Here is a 7,771-nt window from a genome sequence, read left to right as displayed (position 1 = left end):
GGAGTGAGACAGGGTTGTAGCCTATCCCCGATGTTATTCGATCTGTATATTGAGCAAGCAGTAAAGGAAACAAAAGAAAAATTCGGAGTAGGTATTAAAATCCATGGAGAAGAAATAAAAACTTTGAGGTTTGCCGATGACATTGTAATTCTGTCAGAGACAGCTAAGGACTTCTAAGATCAGTTGAACGGAATGGACAGTGTCTAGAAAGGAAGTTGTAAGATGAACATCAACAAAAGCAAAACGAGGATAATGGAATGTAGTCGAATTAAGTCGGGTGATGCTGAGGGAATTAGATTAGGAAATGAGACACTTAAAGTAGTAAAGGAGTTTTGCTATTTGGGGAGCAAAATAACTGATGATGGTTGAAGTAGAGAGGATATAAAATGTAGACTGGGAATGGCAAGGAAAGCGTTTCTGAAGAAGAGAAATTTGTGAACATCGAGTATTGATGTAAGTGTCAGGAAGTTGTTTCTGAAAGTATTTGTATGGAGTGTAGCCATGTATGGAAGTGAAGCGTGGACGATAAATAGTTTAGACAAGATGAGAATAGAAGCTTTCGAAATGTGGTGCTACAGAAGAATGCTGAAGATTAGATGGGTAGATCACATAACTAATGAGGAGGTATTGAATAGAATAGGGGAGAAGAGGAGTTTGTGGCACAACTTGACCAGAAGAAGGGACCAGTTGGTAGGGCATGTTCTGAAGCGTCAAGAGATCACAAATTTAGCATTGGAGGGCAGCGTGGAGGGTAAAAGTCGTAGAGGGAGACCAAGAGATGAATACACTAAGCAGATTCAGAAGGATGTAGGTTGCAGTAAGTACTGGGAGATGAAGCTTGCACAGGATAGAGTAGCATGGAGAGCTGCATTAAACCAGTCTCAGGACTGAAGACGACGAAGACGACGACGACGACGACCACAACAACAACAACAACAACAACAACAACTGTTAAGTTAGTCCCAGGTGCTGACGGAATTGCTGATGTATTCATGAAACTACTACTTGACCTCAGCCTAGGTTTCTGTGGTTCATGTCTGAACATGGGGTGGTTGGTATTGATTTCCTGCTTCTTTTTCTCCATTTGTGCAGCAGTTCTGTGGATGTCAGATGGTGCTTCTAGTGCTTTAGACTTCAAGAATCAATCTGGAGATGATTTGCCAACTTCACACCTCTCTCACATCAGTTGACTTACTTGGTATGCACAGCCGGTCTTCCTCTGTGGATAGTCGGCCACATCGATCTCCAAAAAACTCCATCTCCAAAGAATAAAGCTGGTTACGGGAATTTACTAAACTCTCTCTCTCTCTCTCTCTCTCTCTCTCTCTCTCTCGAAATAAAAAGTGGATACTCACTGAATGCTTTTAGTTTAGTCTCAGTATATTTCAACTTCCACAAAGAACAAATTCACCATTTCTCACATAAAAATTTGAAAGTTTGCAAGTCAGCAGATTCGTCTTGCATTGGACTCGATTAAATACATTCACAATAGTGTTGATTTAACAACCACATAATTTATGAGCGTGTCTTGCTTCTAGCAAGTCCAACTCGTGAATTACGTAAGTCTAATTTCATTTCTTCATTTGTCCTTAACAATCATCACAGTCACTAAAAGCACAGCATAATACATAAACACTCCTTGTTCTCTACACATACACTGAAACTCTATGGATGGTACAGCAGGTACTTGTAGGTCACCATTCGGCTGCCGCATCCACAATTTGCTCATGACTGTTTTTAGATCTGTGCACACAAATATGCAATGTACAATAGATTGGATTCGTCTCTCTCTCACACTTCTATTTAAAATATTGTGTGTTCGAGACGGAGGAAGGCCAAGTAGTTCTAGAATTTATGCAGAAATTCTCGCAGCACTACACGCTGTACCCATAATTGATAAATTTTGGTAACATGAGTTGGTGGTGGGTCACCATGCCTGCAGTTTCATTTAACTCTGTGTCCACATGTTCGTCATATGTGGAATTTTGCCAAACTAGTAATGTGTATTCTGCTGCAGAAGAGCATAGTGCCAGAGCAGATGCATGGAGCATGTTTGGAAGTGTTTAAAATTTTCATTCTTACGTCTTTGTATATGGAAACAGCCTCGAATACATGGGTAGGTAGTTGTATGCCACTTGCAACGACGTATTTTTGCAGGCACTACATGTAGGTGTAGTTTTAGTAGCGGTTACCAGATTTGTCAATTTCAGTTTTAATTTTACGTGGCTTCGATATTAACTTCTTAATGAAATACTGTATGTGATAAGAGCATTATTGGTCTTAAGGGGAGTTGGAATTCCCTATCCTGACAATGTTAAATTTAGTGACTTGGCTTCCCTGTATTTCAGGAACCACTATAGCTGTTGACATGAAACTTTTACAGGAACTTAACCTTTATGTTCTGAGTCTACTGAGCTACAGTAATTGCATTTCAGCCACTGCTTTCGGAAATACAATATTTTTATTACATGGTTAAAATTTTGTACACTTTTTTTGTATGTTATCCTAAATGTTCAGTTTGGATTCCGTAGAAATTCTGGAACACGTGAGACAATACTGACCTACGACTTATCTTAGAAGAAAGATTAAGGAAAGGCAAACCTACGTTTCTAGCATTTGTAGACTTAGAGAAAGCTTTTGACAATGTTGACTGGAATACCCTCTTTCAAATTCTGAAGGTGGCAGGGGTAAAATACAGGGAGCGAAAGGCTATTTACAATTTGTACAGAAACCAGATGGCAGTTATGAGTTGAGGGACATGAAAGGCAAGCAGTGGTTGGGAAGGGAGTAAAACAGGGTTGTAGCCTCTCTCCGATGTTATTCAATCTGTATATTGAGCAAGCAGTAAAGGAAACAAAAGAAAAATTCGGAGTAGGTATTAAAATCCATGGAGAAGAAATAAAAACTTTGAGATTCGCCAATGACATTGTAATTCTGTCAGAGACAGCTAAGGACTTGGAAGAGCAGTTGAACGGAATGGATAGTGTCTTGAAGGGAGGATATAAGATGAACATCAACAAAAGCAAAACGAGGATAATGGAATGTAGTCGAATTAAGTTGGGTGATGTTGAGGGTATTAGATTAGGAAATTAGACACTTGAAGTAGTAAAGGAGTTTTGCTATTTGGGGAGCAAAATAACTGATGATGGTCGAAGTAGAGAGGATATAAAATGTAGACACAATGGCAAGGAAAGCGTTTCTGAAGAAGAGAAATTTGTTAACATCGAGTATAGATTTAAGTGTCAGGAAGTCATTTCTGAAAGTATTTGTATGGAGTGTAGCCATGTATGGAAGTGAAACATGGACGGTAAATAGTTTGGACAAGAAGAGAATAGAAGCTTTCGAAATGTGGTGCTACAGAAGAATGCTGAAGATTAGATGGGTAGATCACATAACTAATGTGGAGGTACTGAATAGGATTGGGGAGAAGAGGAGTTTGTGGCACAACTTGACCAGAAGAAGGGATCGGTTGGTAGGACATGTTCTGAGGCATCAAGGGATCACCAATTTAGTATTGGAGGGCAGCGTGGAGGGTAAAAATCGTAGACGGAGACCGAGAGATGAATACACTAAGCAGATTCAGAAGGATGTAGGTTGCAGTAGGTACTGGGAGATGAAGAAGCTTGCACAGGATAGAGTAGCATGGAGAGCTGCATCAAACCAGTCTCAGGACTGAAGACCACAACAACAACAACATCCTAAATAATTTTACTTTTATGTAACATTTCTTCTTAGTTCAGTAAACTCAGGATACATATGTTATTACTCCCTGAAAATTTGAATACTCTACTCAGTCATTCTTGAGATTTAGGGAAAAATGCAACAAAGTGTAAAGCTTCAAAAGTCTGTAACTCAATTAATATATGCTTAATTTTTTACATTTAGTTATTCAGAAGCACCCTGCACCATACTGTATGTCAACCTCTTAATCTCTTCCAAGTTTTTACCTTCTTTTCTTTCTGGACTCCTTAGTGGCAAACGGTGCTGCATACTCTGCTTTATCAATTTGAAGGTTTGTCCACCTGTTCATGTTCTCTGATGCAGTTTGCTCCAGGATTAATTACCACCCTACCAAAGTTGCCATCATTAAAAGCAATAACATCATCAATGATCCCCCACTTTAGTGTCTTCATTCCAACAAAAACATTTTTTTGGTAATAGTCCATACAAGATTATTGAACAACTCGTTGGGTCTTTGACTCTGACCATGCAGACACTTCTTCAGTAATTTAGGATTTGACAGGTCTCTGTAAATAGGTTTTGTGAAATCCTCGACTGCTGCTGGGATGGAATGTTTATGGCTGTGTGAACTGTTTGAGCCCTGGGCATTGCAGTAATTGCTCCATGAATCAGGTCCAGGAGGGCAAAGGTGGTGTACTGGTTTTTCATCAGTTGACAGTCTGTGAAAGATGGTTGCCCATACTGCCTGCTCCATTTTCAACAAATCCTCAGTATTATTTCTAATGGCTGTCTCACAATACTGCTGTAGTTCATCAATCATTTTGTCTGTCAGCCTACCTCTTATGGTTTTACCATCAGGCAGTTTCTTGTCACTCAAACTTTGTTTCTACTTCCTCAACCTCGTGCCCATTCTCTTCTGGACATGACCAACACATTCCCGTTTTGTGATGATCTTCTGGCAGCCTTCTATATAAAAAATTACAGATTTTATTTGATCTTGAAGTAGTGCACGTAGAAATTTTAACATTTTCAACCGGTGAAGATTATATTAAAAAAAAAAAAAAAAAAAAATAATTCCCATGCGAGTTTTTAATTAATTATATATATAATCATTTTATTTGGAAAATTGCAATTTTATAATGAGATAAAAATCCAAAAATGTGAAAAACAAATTTTTCCTTTCTAACTCCCCTTAAACTCATTCACCAGTTAGCACATGAGAGTTCAGTATTCATATAAGTCTATTAGGAATAAAAACGGGTTATTCCTCACTTTTCTCTATGTTAATGTTTGTTTATAATCTTTTCATGTGACAGCGAATTTCATCTACATGTACATCCATACTCCGCAAGCCACCTGACGGTGTGTGATGGAGGGTATCTTGAATACTTCTGTCGGTTCTCCCTTCTATTCCAGTCTCGTATTATTCGTGGAAAGAAGGATGTCGATGCCTCTGTGTGGGCTCTAATCTCTCTGATTTTATTCTCATGGTGTCTTCGCGAGATATATGTAGGAGGGAACAATATACTGCTTGACTCCTCGGTGAGGGTATGTTCTCGAAACTTCAACAAAAGCCCGTACCAAGCTACTTGAGCGTATATCCTGCAGATTCTACCATTGTAGTTTATCTATCATCTCCGTAACGCTTTCACGATTACTAAATGATCCTGTAACGAAGTGCGCTGCTCTCCGTTGGATCTTCTCTATCTCTTCTATCAACTCTATCTGGCACGGATCCCACACTGCTGAGCAGTATTCAAGCAGTGAGCGAACAAGTGTACTGTAACCTACTTCCTTTGTTTTCGGATTGCAGTGACATTCGGGTAAGGGGTGAGAAAGAAGAGGAAGTGGGAGAATACAAGGTCTACCTGTCAGGAGTCAAAGCAGGAATAGCACAATGGGGTGTAGGGCTTTACATCAGGAAAGAAATGGAACCCAGCGTAGTTGCAATAAGGTATGTAAACGAACGACTGATGTGGATAGATTTGACAGTGTCTAGCAAGAAAATTAGGATTGTGTCAGTATATTCGCATTGTGAAGGGACAGATCAAGATAAGATGGATAGTTTTTATGAGGCACTCAGTGATGTAGTTGTTAGAGTAAAGGACAAGGACACAGTGTTCTGCTCATGGGTGATTTTAACGCCAGGATTGGAAATCGAACAGAAGGGTATGAAAAGGTTATGGGTAAATTTGGAGAGGATATGGAGGCCAACAGGAACGGGAAACAACTCTTGGATTTCTGTGCCAGTATGGGCTTAGTAATCACAAACTCCTTTTTTAAACATAAGAACATTCACCGGTATACTTGGGAAGGCAGGGGAACCAGATCTGTCATTGACTATATAATAACAGATCAGGAAGGCTGTGAGGGACACACGTGTATTCAGGGGATTCTTTGATGACACCGATCATTATTTAATCTGCAGTGAAATTGGGATTGTGAGGCCGAAAGTGCAGGAGGTCAGGTCCGTATGTAGGAGGATAAGAGTGGAGAAACTTCAGGATAAGGTAATCAGGCACAAGTACATAACAGCGATCTCAGAAAGGTACCAGTTAGTTGAATGTAGTCAATTACAGTCAATGGAAAAGGAATGGACAAGGTACAGGGACACAGTACTAGAAGTGGCTAAAGAATGTCTTGGAACAGTAGTGTGTAAAAGTAGGATGAAGCAAACAGCTTAGTGGAATGATACAGTCAAGGCAGCCTGTAAAAGGAAAAAGAAGGCGTATCAAAAATGGCTACAAACGAGAACCCAGGTAGACAGAGAAAATTATGTTGAAGAAAGAAACAAAGCCAAACAGATAATTGCAGCATCCAAGAAGAAATCGTGGGAAGACTTTGGAAACAGGTTGGAGACTATGGGTCAAGCTGCTGGAAAACCATTCTGGAGTGTAATTAGCAGTCTTCGAAAGGGAGGTAAGAAGGGAAAGGGAGGTAAGAAGGAAATGACAAGTATTTTGGACAGGTCAGGAAAACTGCTGGTGAATCCTGTGGATGCCGTGGGCAGATGGAGGGAATATTTTGAAGAGTTGCTCAATGTAGGTGAAAATGCGATCAGTAATGTTTCAGATTTTGAGGTAGAATGGGATAGGAATGATGATGGAAATAGGATCACATTTGAGGAAGTGGAAAAAATGGTCAATAGATTGCAGTGCAATAAAGCGGCTGGGGTGGATGAAATTAAGTCGGAACTCATCAAATACAGTGGAATGTCAGGTCTTAAATGGCTACACAGGATAATTGAAATGGCCTGGGAGTCGGGACAGGTTCCATCAGACTGGACAAAAGCAGTAATCACACCAATCTTTAAACACGGAAACAGAAAAGATTGTAACAACTATAGAGGTATCTCTTTAATCAGCGTTGTGGGTAAAATCTTCTCAGGTATTGTTGAAAGGAAAGTGCGAGTATTAGTTGAGGACCAATTGGATGAAAATCAGTGTGGGTTTAGGCCTCTTAGAGGTTGTCAGGACCAGATCTTTAGCTTACGGCAAATAATGGAGAAGTGTTATGAGTGGAACAGGGAATTGTATCTATGCTTTATAGATCTAGAAAAGGCATATGACCGGGTTCCTAGGAGGAAGTTATTGTCTGTTCTACAAGATTATGGAATAGGAGGCAAACTTTTGCAAGCAATTAAATGTCTTTACATGGATAGTCAGGCAGCAGTTAGAGTTGATGGTAAATTGAGTACATGGTTCAGAGTAGTTTCAGGGGTAGGACAAGGCTGCAACCTGTCTCCACTGTTGTTCATATTATTTTTGGATCATATGTTGAAAACAATAGACTGGCTGGGTGAGATTAAGATATGTAAACACAAAATAAGCAGTCTTGCATATGCGGATGACTTAGTTGTGATGGCAGATTCGATTGAAAGTTTGCAAAGTAATATTTCAGAGCTAGATCAGAAATGTAAGGACTATGGTATGAAGATTAGCATCTCCAAAACAAAAGTAATGTCAGTGGGAAAGAAATATAAACGGATTGAGTGCCAAATAGGAGGAACAAAGTTAGAACAGGTGGACGGTTTCAAGTACTTAGGATGCGTATTCTCACAGGATGGCAACATAGTGAAAGAACTGGAAGC

This window comes from Schistocerca americana, chromosome 6 (assembly GCF_021461395.2).
Source record: "Schistocerca americana isolate TAMUIC-IGC-003095 chromosome 6, iqSchAmer2.1, whole genome shotgun sequence".
Taxonomy (NCBI): Eukaryota; Metazoa; Arthropoda; class Insecta; order Orthoptera; family Acrididae; genus Schistocerca; species Schistocerca americana.
This window is presented reverse-complemented; position numbering follows the sequence as displayed.